Below are 13,567 nucleotides of genomic sequence, written 5' to 3' on the forward strand. Positions count from 1 at the left end.
TAGCCCCTCCTTCTTAGATTGTAAGCTCCCAGGATCAGGGCCCTCCTATCCCTCTTGTATTGTTGCTGTATTTATTTTATTTTAGGTACTTATATTGCGCTGTCAATTTATACAGCGCTTTACATATTGTACATATATGTCAGTCCCTAACCCTCAAGAGGTGTACAATCTAAGGTCCCCAACTCATACATACACATACTAGGGCCAATTTAGACAGGAGCCAACTAGCCTACCAGCAGGCCTTTTGAGTGTGGGAGGAAACTGGAGTACCTGGAGGAAACCCACGCAGGCACAGGGAGAACATGCAAACTGGCAGGTGGTGCCATGGTTGGGATTTGAACCAACAACCCGAGTACTGCCAGGGGGAACTGCTGATCATTTAGCCGCTGTGCTGCCCGTTATATTGTAAAGCGCTGAGCAAACTGTTGGCGCCATAAATCCTGTATAATAATAATAATAACCAGTAGTGACCAGTAAAAACGGTGACTTCTTTGACTTCAGTGATACTCCTCCACTGCTATGCACTCACCAGAAGCAAAAAGCAAGCCAGGATTAAATGGAAATGACTCCTAGGAACGTATCGGTCCACTTAGTACCACCAGTCACTGATCCATCCAAGATGAAGTGCCTCCTAAGGGAATCGCTCACATATAGAGCCCGAAGACAGCGTAATAGAGTGTAGTATGTTTTTATTAAAAGTTATTGCAGCCACGTAGAGCATAAAACATGAAAAAGCAACAAATCACCCACAAAGATGGCCGCCGGACCATCGCATGGACTCGGCGGCATGACGTCAGCACGTAGGCTCCTCTCTGACGCGTTTCGTCCACACGCATGTTCTCAAAGGGACCCGTTTCATACTGATCCCATTAGAATACATGCCTTATATAGGTCTCCGAACCGGCGCCATTTTCCCGAAGGCGCACGGATGAGCAGGCGCCATTTTCTTATGGACCAAAATACACCATCACAGCCATGCTTTGGAATCAAAAACAATCACTGCAAATACAATCGTCTTTCTGAACGCATGCAAAGCATTCTCTGATTGGACAATGTGGAGAGACAGGGTAGTGATGTCATGATCTTCACCGCCCACAACAAAGAACGCCTTGTAGCCATTGAAGAAAAAATACAAGGTGTTCTGTGGTTGGTGAGCTCTAATCTGTAGTCAGTGTGCAGTGGGGCGGCTGCTCAGCACAGGATCCAGAAGATCGTGGCTGTTAAGAATTAACATAGGAGTAGTCTGCCAGCTCTATCAGTCTTAATGACCTCCCTTTAATTGTGGAAATGGACTTGTCACCGGCCTATGTGTGTTCATTCAATATCTATCTATCTATATATACACGTGCAGTGCTCAGCAAGGGGCGGACTGACAACTCATGGGGCACCCAGGCAATAGGGGATCATGGGGCCCCTGTGTCCTTGCCCACACTCAAAGCACACCCAAAAAAGTCTATAAAAGGTACCAGGGGCATTTCATGGGGCCCCCTACTGACCCCGGGCCCTCGGGCAGTGCCCGAGTGCTCAAATGGTCAGTCCGCCCCTGGTGCTCAGCATCAATGAGTACACCCCTTTTGAAAAGTAAGATTTGAATCAATATCTCAATGAACACATGAATAATTAGCAAACTTTTGACAACACTGAGTTTTCTAGAACATTTGTTTCGCTCATTACATAATAGGAAGGTTAATATTATAACTTAGATTACAAAATTTTCAGTTTTACTCAAATTAGTTGATGCAAAAAATTAATACACCCCACAAGAAAAACTCCATCTAGTATTTTGCATGAACTCCATGATTTGTAAGGACAGCGCCGAGTCTTCTAGGCATGGAATGAACAAGTTGGCGACATATTGCAACATCGATCTTTTTCCACTCTTCAAGAACGACCTCTTTTAGAGCCTGAATGCTGGATGGAGAGGGATGCTCAACTTGTCTCTTCAGAATTCCCCCCATAGGTGTTCAATTGGGTTCAGATCAGGAGACATACACTATATTGCCAAAAGTATTGGGACACCCCTCCAAATCCTTGGATTCAGGTGTTCCAATCCCCTCCATGGACACAGGTGTATACAATCAAGCCCCTAGGCATGCAGACTGCTTCTACAAACATTGGTGAAAGAATGGGTCGCTCTCAGGAGCTCAGTGACTCCAAGCGTGGTCCCGTGATAGGTGGTCACCTGGGCAATAAGTCCATCCGTGACATTTCCTGGCTACTAAATATTCCTCGCTCAACTGTTAGTGGGATTATAACAAAGTGGAAGCAACTGGGAACAACAGCCACTCAGCCACCAAGTGGTAGGCCACGTCACATGACAGAGCGGGGTCAGAGCATGCTGAAGAGCACAGTGCGCAGAAGTCGCCAACTGTCTGCACAGTCAATAGCTAAAGACCTCCAAACGTGGTGTGGCCTTCAGATGAGCCCAACAACAGTGCGTAGAGAGCTTCATGGAATGGGTTTCCATGGCCGAGCAGCTGCATCCAAGCCTTCCATCACCAAGTGCAATGCAAAGCGTTGGATGCCGTGGTGTAAAGAACGCCGCCACTGGACTCTAGAGCAGAGGAGACGTGTTCTTTGGAGTGACCAATCACACTTCTCTGTCTGGCAATCTGATGGACGTGTCTGGGTTTGGCGGTTGCCAGAACAGTACTTGCCTGACTGCATTGTGCCAAGTGTAAAGTTTGGTGGGATTATTGTGTGGGGTTGTATTTCAGGGGTTAGGCTTGGCCCCCTAGCTCCAGTGAAGGGAACTCGTAAGGCGTCAGCATACCAAGACATTTTGGACAATTTCATGCTCCATACTTTGTGGGAAGAGTTTGGGGATGGCCCCTTCCTGTTCCAACATGACTGTGCACCAGTGCACAAAGCAAGGTCCATAAAGACATGGAGGAGCCAGTTTGGGGTGGAGGAACTTGACTGTCCTGCACAGAGTCCTGACCTCAACCCCATAGAACACCTTTGGGATGAATTAGAGTGGAGACTGCGAGCCAGGCCTCCTCCCCCGACATCAGTGCCTGACCTGACAAATGTGCTTCTGGAAGAATGGTCCAACCTTCCCATAGACACCCTCCTAAACCTTGTGGACGGCCTTCCCAGAAGAGTTGAAGCTGTTATAGCTGCAAAGGGCGGGGCCAACTCAATATTGAACCCTACGGACTAAGACTGGGGGGCCATTAAAGTTTATGTGTGTGTAAAGGCCGGCGGCCCAATACTTTTGGCAAAAAAGTGTACATATTCCATACTTGGCCGATCCCTAGGGAAGTGGAGAATGAGTGCAGTAGATGCCAATACCACAGTGGTCCTGTTTATTGGGTCCCGTGCCGAGCGGCTCTCCTGCTACACACTGAATACATTGGGTTGTTCACTCAGCATGGGTGCAATTGAGAGAGTGCCTTGCATCTTTCTGAATGCATGCAAAGCATTCTCTGATTGGACAATGTGGAGAGACAGGGTAGTGATGTCATGATCTTCACATTGTAGTCATTGAAGAAAAAATACAAGGTTTTCTGTGGTTGGCGAACACTCATCTGTAGTCAGTGTGCAGTGCGGCAGCTGCAGGATCCAGAAGACCGTGGTGCAGAGGGGTTCTCTGAATTGCACCTGTGCTGAGCAAGCGACCCTGTGTTCACTATGCAGCAGGACAGCTGCTCAGCCTGGGACCCAGAAGATCGTGGCTTTTACTGTAGTAGTATAAAGGTGTTCTCTGAATGGTGCCTCTGCCAAGCAACCAACCCCGTGTTCAGTATGCAGCAGGGTAGCCTCTTGGCCTGGGACCAAGAGGATCATGGCTTTTTTTCTGTAGTAGTATCAAGGTGTTCTCTGAATGGTGCCTGTGCCAACCAAAGGACCATGTTCACTATGCAGCAGAGCAGCTGCTCGGCTTGGGACCAAGAAGATCATGGCTAATAATGCAGTAGTGCCAAGGTGTTCTCTGAATGGTCCCTCTGCCAATCAAGTGACCCCGTGTTCATTGAGCAGCAGGGCAGCCGCCCAACCTGGGACCCAGAAGATCGTAGATATTACTGTAGTGGTGTCAAGACGTTCTCTGAATGGTGCCTGTGCCAACCAATCATTGAGCAGCAGGGCCGGCACCTGACCTGTGACCCAGAAGATCGTAGATATTACTGTAGCAGTGTCAAGGTGTTCTCTAAATGGCACCTTTGCCAAGCAAACAACCCCGTGATCACTATGTAGTAGGGCAGCCGCTCAGCCTGGGACCCAGAAGATCACGGCTATTACTGTAGCAGTGTCAAGGCATTCTACGAATGCCAATCAAGCAACCCAGCCAGGCATGGAATATGTATCCGCACATTGGTCCAAACTGGATCAATGTAACTATACAAAATAAAGCCATACCTGGAATCCAGCTTTAAATTATGAGTTTGGGGAAGAATGCTAAAAAATGAAGGAAAGGGAATGATTCCAGCTGCCATTGCTCTCCAGCTGGTTAGTTATTGATGACAAACATCTGGTTACTTGCTGTAGTAGTATCAAGGCGTTCTCTGAATGGTACCTGTGCCAACCAAAGGACCATGTTTACTATGCAGCAGAGCAGCTGCTCGGCTTGGGACCAAGATGATCGTGGCTATTAATGCAGTAGTGCCAAGGTGTTCTCTGAATGGTCCCTCTGCCAATCAAGTGACCGCGTGTTCATTGAGCAGCAGGGCAGCCACCCGACCTGGGACCCAGAAGATCATAGATATTACTGTAGTAGTGTCAAGGTGTTCTCTGAATGGTGCCTGTGCCAACCAAAGGACTTCATTGAGCAGCAGGGCAGCCGCCCAACCTGGGACCCAGAAGATCGTAGATATTACTGTAGTAGTGTCAAGGCGTTCTCTAAATGGCGCCTGTGCCAAGCAAACAACCCTGTGATCACTATGTAGTAGGGCAACTGCTCAGCCCAGGACCCAGAAGATCACGGCTATTACTGTAACAGTGTCAAGGCGTTCTACGAATGCCAATCAAGCAACCCGGACATGGAATATGTATCCGCACATTGGTCCAAACTAGATCAATGTAACTATACAAAATAAAGCCATACCTGGAATCCAGCTTTAAATTATGGGTTTGGGGGAGAATGCTAAAAAATGAAGGAAAGGGAATGATTCCAGCTGCCATTGCTCTCCAGCTGGTTAGGTATTGATGACAAACATCTGGTTACTTGCTGTAGTAGTATCAAGGCGTTCTCTGAATGGTGCCCGTGCCAACCAAAGGACCATGTTTACTATGCAGCAGAACAGCTGCTGGGCTTGGGACCAAGAAGATCATGGCTATTAATGCAGTAGTGCCAAGGTGTTCTCTGAATGGTCCTTCTGCCAATCAAGTGACCCCGTGTTCATTGAGCTGCAGGGCAGCCACCCGACCAGGGACCCAGAAGATCATAGATATTACTGTAGTAGTGTCAAGGCATTCTCTGAATGGTGCCTGTTCCAAACAAAGGACTTCATTGAGCAGCAGGGCAGCCTCCTAACCTGGGACCCAGAAGATCGTAGATATTACTGTAGTAGTGTCAAGGCGTTCTCCAAATGGCGCCTTTGCCAAGCAAACCACCCTGTGATCACTATGTAGTAGGGCAACCGCTCAGTCCAGGACCCAGAAGATCGCGGCTATTACTGTAGCAGTGTCAAGGCGTTCTACGAATGCCCATCAAGCAACCCGGACAGGCATGGAATATGTATCCGCACATTGGTCCAAACTGAATCAATGTAACTATACAAAATAAAGCCATACCTGGAATCCAGCTTTAAATTATGGGTTTGGGGAAGAATGATAAAAAATGAAGGAAAGGGAATGATTTCAGCTGCCATTGCTCTCCAGCTGGTTAGTTATTGATGACAAACATCTGGTTACTTGCTGTAAGAAGCCCTCCACTTTCTCCATCCGTGAAGGTTTAGAAGTCTCGGGTAAATGGCGACTCCATTTCAGGATGTTCACTGGAAATCACCGTAAGCTGCCGGCACAATTATCACTCTACTCTATTCTCCAGGCGCAACCGAAGATTTTTTTTTTAATAGATACAAATAAACATTGTGGAGACAGTTGAGCCTTTGTACGGTGGAGGCCGAGGAATAACTGTTGAAGTCATGAGCTAGAACGGGCTGCTGTTTATGAGTCTGTAGAGGAAATGAGGAAGGCCTGCCTGCTCATATGGGACTTTGTCCTTTGTTCGTTTTTCCATATATTTGTGCACATCCGACTTATCCGGAGATTTGTACCGCTATAAATACACCTATTGTGCATGGAGTCCTGAACAGTGGTCCTCTGAGAGTCGAGGAGTCTTCAGGCCACTGTCCCATCATCTGCCTTCCCTTCCATGTGTGGGCAGAACAAAGCCCTCTACCTGGAAATGTTCCCATCACACACAACAGCTAAACAAGGAACCAAAAGGGAGCCGAAGAACAAACATGGAGGGGAATTCACTTGTCCCAGTCACACCTTAGTCCTTTAACTCCTTCATGACCAAGGTCAAAACAAAACTGAATCATCTCCGGTCTGGCCTATTATAAAAATCCAGCTGTGGGGGGGCACTGTTATCCCAGGTGGATGTCATATGATGTCCTCCCAGTTGCGCACCCTAGGGACCGCAGCGCGGCGCAATCTGTGACCCAGTGGGGTTTATTTACTAAAGCTGGAGAGTCCAAAATCAGACTCCCTTCTGCATAGAAACCAATCAGCTTCCAGGTTTCATTGCCAAAGCTTCATTGAACAAGCTGAGGTTAGAAGCTGATTGGTTTCTATGCAGAAGGGAGTCTGATTTTGGACTCTCCAGCTTTAGTAAATAAACCCCAGTGTGTCCACAGGAAACAGCAGAACACAGTTCTTTGTATCTCGCAGACAGGCCTAGCAATCACGGCTTTCATTTCATTCGCTCCTGATGACGTCATACGACGAAACATGTAGAGCGGGGGCTTGATAGCACTACACTTGTCCTCTGAGAAGGAATTGCTTTTGGCTGGGATTTAACTACCTCCCGTCCGGCTGTTGTATAAAAATGGTCGGACGGTGGCAGTGCAGGGTCGGGTGGCCCCTTTATAAATGTCCTCCCTGCCCCCTGCTTGTGCGCGCTCCCTGGGAGTCCAGAGGACACAGTGGCACACCGATCGCCGTACGGGACCTCTGTGTGAGGTTCCGATCATGTGATCACTGATTGGCCAGTCTGCCTTGCAGTAAATGGGTCATGGGTTCGATTCCCGACCATGGCGCCTCCTGCATGGAGTTTGTATGTTCTCCCTGTGCTTGCGTGGGTTTCCTCCAGGTGCTCCATTTTCCTCCCACACTCCAAAGACATGCTGGTAGGTTAATTGGATCCTATCTAAGTTGGCCCTAATATGTATATGTATGAATGTGAGTTAGGGACCTTAGATTGTATGCCCCTTGAGGGTTAGGGACTGATGTGACTGTACAATATATATGTAAAGTGCTGCATACATTGACAGCGCTATATAAGTATCTGAAACAGGGGCGGACTGACAACTCATGGGGCCCCCGGGCAATAGGCGATCATGGGGCCCCTGTGTCCTTGCCCAAACTCAAAAAAGCCTATGAAAAAGGTACCAGGGGCATCTCATGGGGCCCCCTACTGACCCCGGGCCCTCGGGCAGTGCTTGAGTTTCCAAATGGTCAGTCCGCCCCTGATCTGAAATAAATAAATAAATAAATATTTCTCAATGGCTGCAAGAACGCAAACATAAATAATAATATAAAAAAATAAAATTAAAATGTAAAAAAAAATGTTTAAAAATTTTAATTTTTGGTTATAAACTAATTTGGGTTATTTTTTTTTCACTAAAAAGATAACGGAATAAATTTTGGATTTATGATGAAATATTATTTATTTGTAAAATTTTATAAGAAAAACACTTTTTTTCCAAAATTTGGACTTTTTCATTTACATAGCAAAAAAAATAAAAATCCCAGCAGTGAATAAATACCACCAAAATAAAGCTTTTTCTGTCTCAAAAAAATGCTAAAAAATTCATATGGGTACAGTGTTGCATGACCGCGCAATTGTCATTCAAAGTGTGATAATGCTGAAAGCTGAAAATTGGCCTGGGGGCAGGAAGGGGGTGAAAGTGTCCAGACTGGAAGGGGGGGAAAGTGTCCGGACTGGAAGGGGGGGAAAGTGTCCGGACTGGAAGGGGGCGAAAGCGTCCGGACTGGAAGGGGGCGAAAGCGTCCGGACTGGAAGAAGGGGAAAGCGTCCGGACTGGAAGGGGGGGAAAGCGTCCGGACTGGAAGGGGGGGAAAGCGTCCGGACTGGAAGGGGGGGAAAGCGTCCGGACTGGAAGGGGGGAAAGCGTCCGGACTGGAAGGGGGTGAAAGCGTCCGGACTGGAAGGGGGGAAAGCGTCCGGACTGGAAGGGGGTGAAAGCGTCCGGACTGGAAGGGGGTGAAAGCGTCCGGACTGGAAGGGGGGAAAGCGTCCGGACTGGAAGGGGGGAAAGCGTCCGGACTGGAAGGGGGTGAAAGCGTCCGGACTGGAAGGGGGGGAAAGCGTCCGGACTGGAAGGGGGGGAAAGCGTCCGGACTGGAAGGGGGGGAAAGCGTCCGGACTGGAAGGGGGGGAAAGTGTCCGGACTGGAAGGGGGTGAAAGTGTCCGGACTGGAAGGGGGTGAAAGTGTCTGGACTGGAAGGGGGGTGAGTGTCCGGACTGGAAGGGGGTGAAAGTGTCCGGACTGGAAGGGGGTGAAAGTGTCCGGACTGGAAGGGGTGGAAAGTGTCCGGACTGGAAGGGGGGGAAATTGTCCGGACTGGAAGGGGGTGAAAGCGTCCGGACTGGAAGGGGGGAAAGCGTCCGGACTGGAAGGGGGTGAAAGCGCCTGGACTGGAAGGGGGGGAAATTGTCCGGACTGGAAGGGGGTGAAAGTGTCCGGACTGGAAGGGGGGGAAAGTGTCCGGACTGGAAGGGGGTGAAAGTGTCCGGACTGGAAGGGGGTGAAAGTGTCTGGACTGGAAGGGGGGTGAGTGTCCGGACTGGAAGGGGGTGAAAGTGTCCGGACTAGAAGGGGTGGAAAGTGTCCGGACTGGAAGGGGGCGAAAGTGTCCGGACTGGAAGGGGTGGAAAGTGTCCGGACTGGAAGGGGGTGAAAGTGTGCGGACTGGAAGGGGGGTTAAAGTGTCCGGTCTGGAAGGGGTGGAAAGTGTCCGGACTGGAAGGGGGTGAAACTGTCCAGACTGGAAGGGGGTGAAAGTGTCCGGACTGGAAGGGGGCGAAAGCGTCCGGACTGGAAGGGGGGTGAAAGTGTTCGGTCTGGAAGGGGTGGAAAGTGTCCGGACTGGAAGGGGGCAAAAGTGTCCGGACTGGAAGGGGGCGAAAGTGTCCGGACTGGAAGGGGGGGAAAGTGTCCGGACTGGAAGGGGGTGAAAGTGTCCGGACTGAAAGGGGGGGAAAGTGTCCGGAATGGAAGGGGTGGAAAGTGTCCAGACTGGAAGGGGGTGAAAGTGTGCGGACTGGAAGGGGGGGGAAGTGTCCGGACTGGAAGGGGGTGAAAGTGTCCAGACTGGAAGGGGGTGAAAGTGTCCGGACTGGAAGGGGGTGAAAGTGTCCGGACTGGAAGGGGGTGAAAGTGTCCGGACTGGAAGGGGGCGAAAGCGTCCGGACTGGAAGTGGTTAAAGTCCCATACACATGTTTTTTATACATCATTTCCGGCGTGGGTGCCATATTGGGACACCAGGAACCATGCAGTACACCCATAATATGGGGAAAAGGCTTGATGAATTCTATTACAACGTGAGTGGGCAATTTTACTATGTTTTTCTTATTAATAAATCCTGATTCACACTATGGAGGATCCCTTTTGTCTTTGTTATGATCCTTTGGTGTGAACGGCAACATAAGGATACCAGGCGATTGGAGAGAGCTCAGGAGGAGTATTGGGTCTGATGAAGTATCCAGAACGGTCTTTTTCTGTGACGTGGCAGTTCCTGTGCGGAACGTGGTTAATCCATAAAGTGAGCTGGCCCTTGCGGTCACTGTGAGGAGGTGAGGGGCACTCAAGGATACAATCACGGGTTTTTGGCCACTAAACTCACCCCACATTGTGCCGATTTGTGTTTGTGCACAAAAGAGTGTATTCAAGTGGTCATTCATATAGATTGGACATTTATGATTTATCACTTATTGTGTGTTTTATGAAGTGTTGGTACAGTTGCACTTGTGTTTATATATAGGTTGTGTTCCCATACAGGCAAGCACTTGTTTCCCTTTCTACCTGATCCCCTGATTGGGGATTTATATGTTTTTTGGGGGGTTCACTTTATAGAATATATTCACCTGTGTTATATATTGATTTATATTTATTTATATGTATTAGTATTTATTTAGCGCTACACCGTTTATTTATTCATTTTTGTGCAGCAATTTTTATGTTTACTACTGTGATTGTTCACAGTGATCACATGGTACAGGGCCATCACAGCAGACCTGTATCATGTGATAGCTGTGGCTAATCACAGCTACCACAATAGCACATGAATGGGTGACATTCTCAAAGTAAAAACGATTGCTTGTACACTGATCATCGCTGTACTAAGCAATCATAGTATAAAAAAAAAAAATACTGATCACCTCCCCAGAGCGACAAACCCAAATTTGCAACTTTGACATTATTAGTAAAACTGTACATATCATCGCAACTACTTTGGCGTTCCTAGAATGTGCACAGAAACGCAGAAAAGCACAAGAAAAACACAGAAAAGCCTGCAACGCGTCTGCGGTGCCATTGATTGTTAATGACACCCCAAACGTGGCTAGTAGACATGCATTTTGTCACACGACAAACACGCAAAGCTCCACGGCCGGAAAGGTGCCGAAGCTTCTTTGATGCGTTTGTTACACAGAACCATCGTGCAGGAACGCGCGTTCCCTTTACGCCTAGTGTAAATGGAGCCTTCTGTAGTTACAAGCACGCGACGCACCTGCGGTGCCAATAATTGTCCATGACACCCCAAACCCAGCTAGGAGAAATGCATTTTTTCTCGCCCAACAAATGCTTCCTTGACGTGTTTGTTACATATAGGGCAGGCCATTCACATACATGGGATGACCTACACGCGATATGATGCACAACAAAACAGCATGCGGGAGCGCACGTTCCTGCTACACCTACTGCGAATGGGTCCTTCGAGTGTTGAGCTTCATCTCATAGCCTTTAAGTGGTTGTAAAGGCTGAAGGCATTCTATGCATGAAGGTAACAAATCCTCTGTGTGCACTTTCCCCCCACAGCCCCCCTAATACTTTCCGGAGCCCCCTCTCAATCCAGCGAAGTGCAGGAGAGCCTTGGCTTTTCTGGGTCTCTCCCTACTCCTTGGCTGTGACAGCCATTGGCTCCCACAGCTGTCAATCACAGACAGTGAGCCATTGAGGAGGGGGGCGGGGCCCAGCCGCAGCTCTATGTGTCTTATGGATGCATAGAGCCAGGCTCGAGAGTGAGCATGCACCAGTGTCCCCATAGCAAGCGGCTTGCTATAGGGGGCACTGATCAAGTGGGAGGAGCCGGGAGCGCCAGCGGGAGACCTGAAAAGAGGAGGATAGGGGCAGGGTGACATGTTTATTACTTTTTTTTTTTTTTTTTTAAATTCGAACCTTTAATACTACTTTAATGGCAACACAATTGCATTCCCTATTTGTTTTTATTTAATTGGCTTTGTTAATTGGCTCCTGTCTCTATTGGCCCTAGTATGTGTATGTATGAACGTGAGCTTGGATTGTAAGCTCCTGGAGGGCAGGGACTGATGTGAACGTACACAATATATATAAAGAAGTGAAGCGCCGATATATCGGCCATTGAAAATTATCGGCCTAAAAATAGAATTATAGTCGTTCAACCAATAGAAAGAAAAAAAAAAAAAAAAGGTGCCAATAATAACTAACTTCAATCCAAAAATCGCGTCCCATTGTCTTCAATGCAAAATCATGTCCCATTGTCTTCAATGCAAAATCACATCCCATTGACGTCCATGCAAAATCGCGTCCCATTGACTTCCATGCAAAATCGTGTCCCATTGACCTTAATGCAAACTCTCGTCCCATTGACTCCCATGCAAAATCGCGTCCCATTGACTTTAATGAAGGATTGCGTCCCATTGTCTTCAATGCAATTTTATATATATATGTGTTTTTAATTATTATCATGAATTTAAGTGGATATGAATTTAAAAAATAGAAACCAGCAACGTAAAACAACTTTTATTGAAAGTAACTTTAAATAGAGGCAGCACAGTGGGTAAGTGGTTAGCACTTCCGCTAGATTGTCGGTTTGAATCCCAACTACAGCACCACCTGCCTGGAGTTTCCATGTTCTCCCTGTTCCTCCGGGTACTCCGGTTTCCTCCCACGCTCCAAACACATGCTGGTAGGTGAATTGGATCCTGTCTAAATTGTCCCTAGTATGTGTATGTATGAATGTGAGCTAGGGACCTTAGATTGTACGCTCCTCGGGGGCGGGGACTGATGTGAATGTACAATATATATGTAAAGTGCTGCGGAAACTGATGGCGCTATATAAGTACCTGAAATAAGTCAATGGGATGCGATTTTGCATTGGAGTTCCAGTCCCCAGAAGAAATTTGTTTTTAAAAGTTGACCCAGGATTGCCTTTTCGAGAACATTAACAATTGGATAAAGTTATATTGCAAGACCTCCTGCTCTCTAGCTCCCTTGTCTCCTCCTCCCATGCTCGTCTCCAGGACTTCTCCAGAGCTTCCCCCATCCTCTGGAACTCTCTACCCAATTTATCAGACTATCGCCTACTCTGCCCACTTTTAGGTGATCTCTGAAAACCGATCTCTTCAGGGAAGCCTATCCTGCCCTCAGCTAATGATGGAATCTTCTACTCCTCCTACCACTCCATCCCCCACAGTTACTACCTTCTGTACCACTAGCCCCTCCCTCTTAGATTGTAAGCTCCCAGGATCAGGGCCCTCCTAACCCTCTTGTATTGATCTGTATTGTTGCTGTATTGTCTCCCTTTATATTGTAAAGTGCTGAGCAAACTGTTGGCGCCATAAATCCTGTATAATAATAATAATAATATAAATCCTGTATAATAATAATATAAATCCTGTATAATAATAATAATAGCCTTCTAATTCATTTTAAATACAGTCAGGTCCATAAATATTGGGACTTTTTTTTATTTATTTCAGGTACTTATATAGCGCAGTCAATTTACGCAGCACTTTACATATATATATATAGACATGGACACAATTCTAACATTTTTGGCTCTATACACCACCACAATGGATTTGAAATGAAATGAACAAGATGTGCTTTAACTGCAGACTGTCAGCTTTAATATGAGGGTATTTACATCCAAATCAGGTGAACGGTGTAGGAATTACAACAGTTTGCATATGTGCCTCCCACTTGTTAAGGGACCAAAAGTAATGGGACAATTGGCTTCTCAGCTGTTCCATGGCCAGGTGTGTGTTATTCCCTCATTATCCCAATTACAATGAGCAGATAAAAGGTCCAGAGTTCATTTCAAGTGTGCTATTTGCATTTGGAATCTGTTGCTGTCAACTCTCAAGATGAGATCCAAAGAGCTGTCACTATCAG

The sequence above is a fragment of the Staurois parvus genome, unplaced genomic scaffold, assembly GCF_062004578.1.
Source record: "Staurois parvus isolate SC_StPar_1 unplaced genomic scaffold, SC_StPar_1.0 ptg001443l, whole genome shotgun sequence".
NCBI classification, from domain to species: Eukaryota; Metazoa; Chordata; class Amphibia; order Anura; family Ranidae; genus Staurois; species Staurois parvus.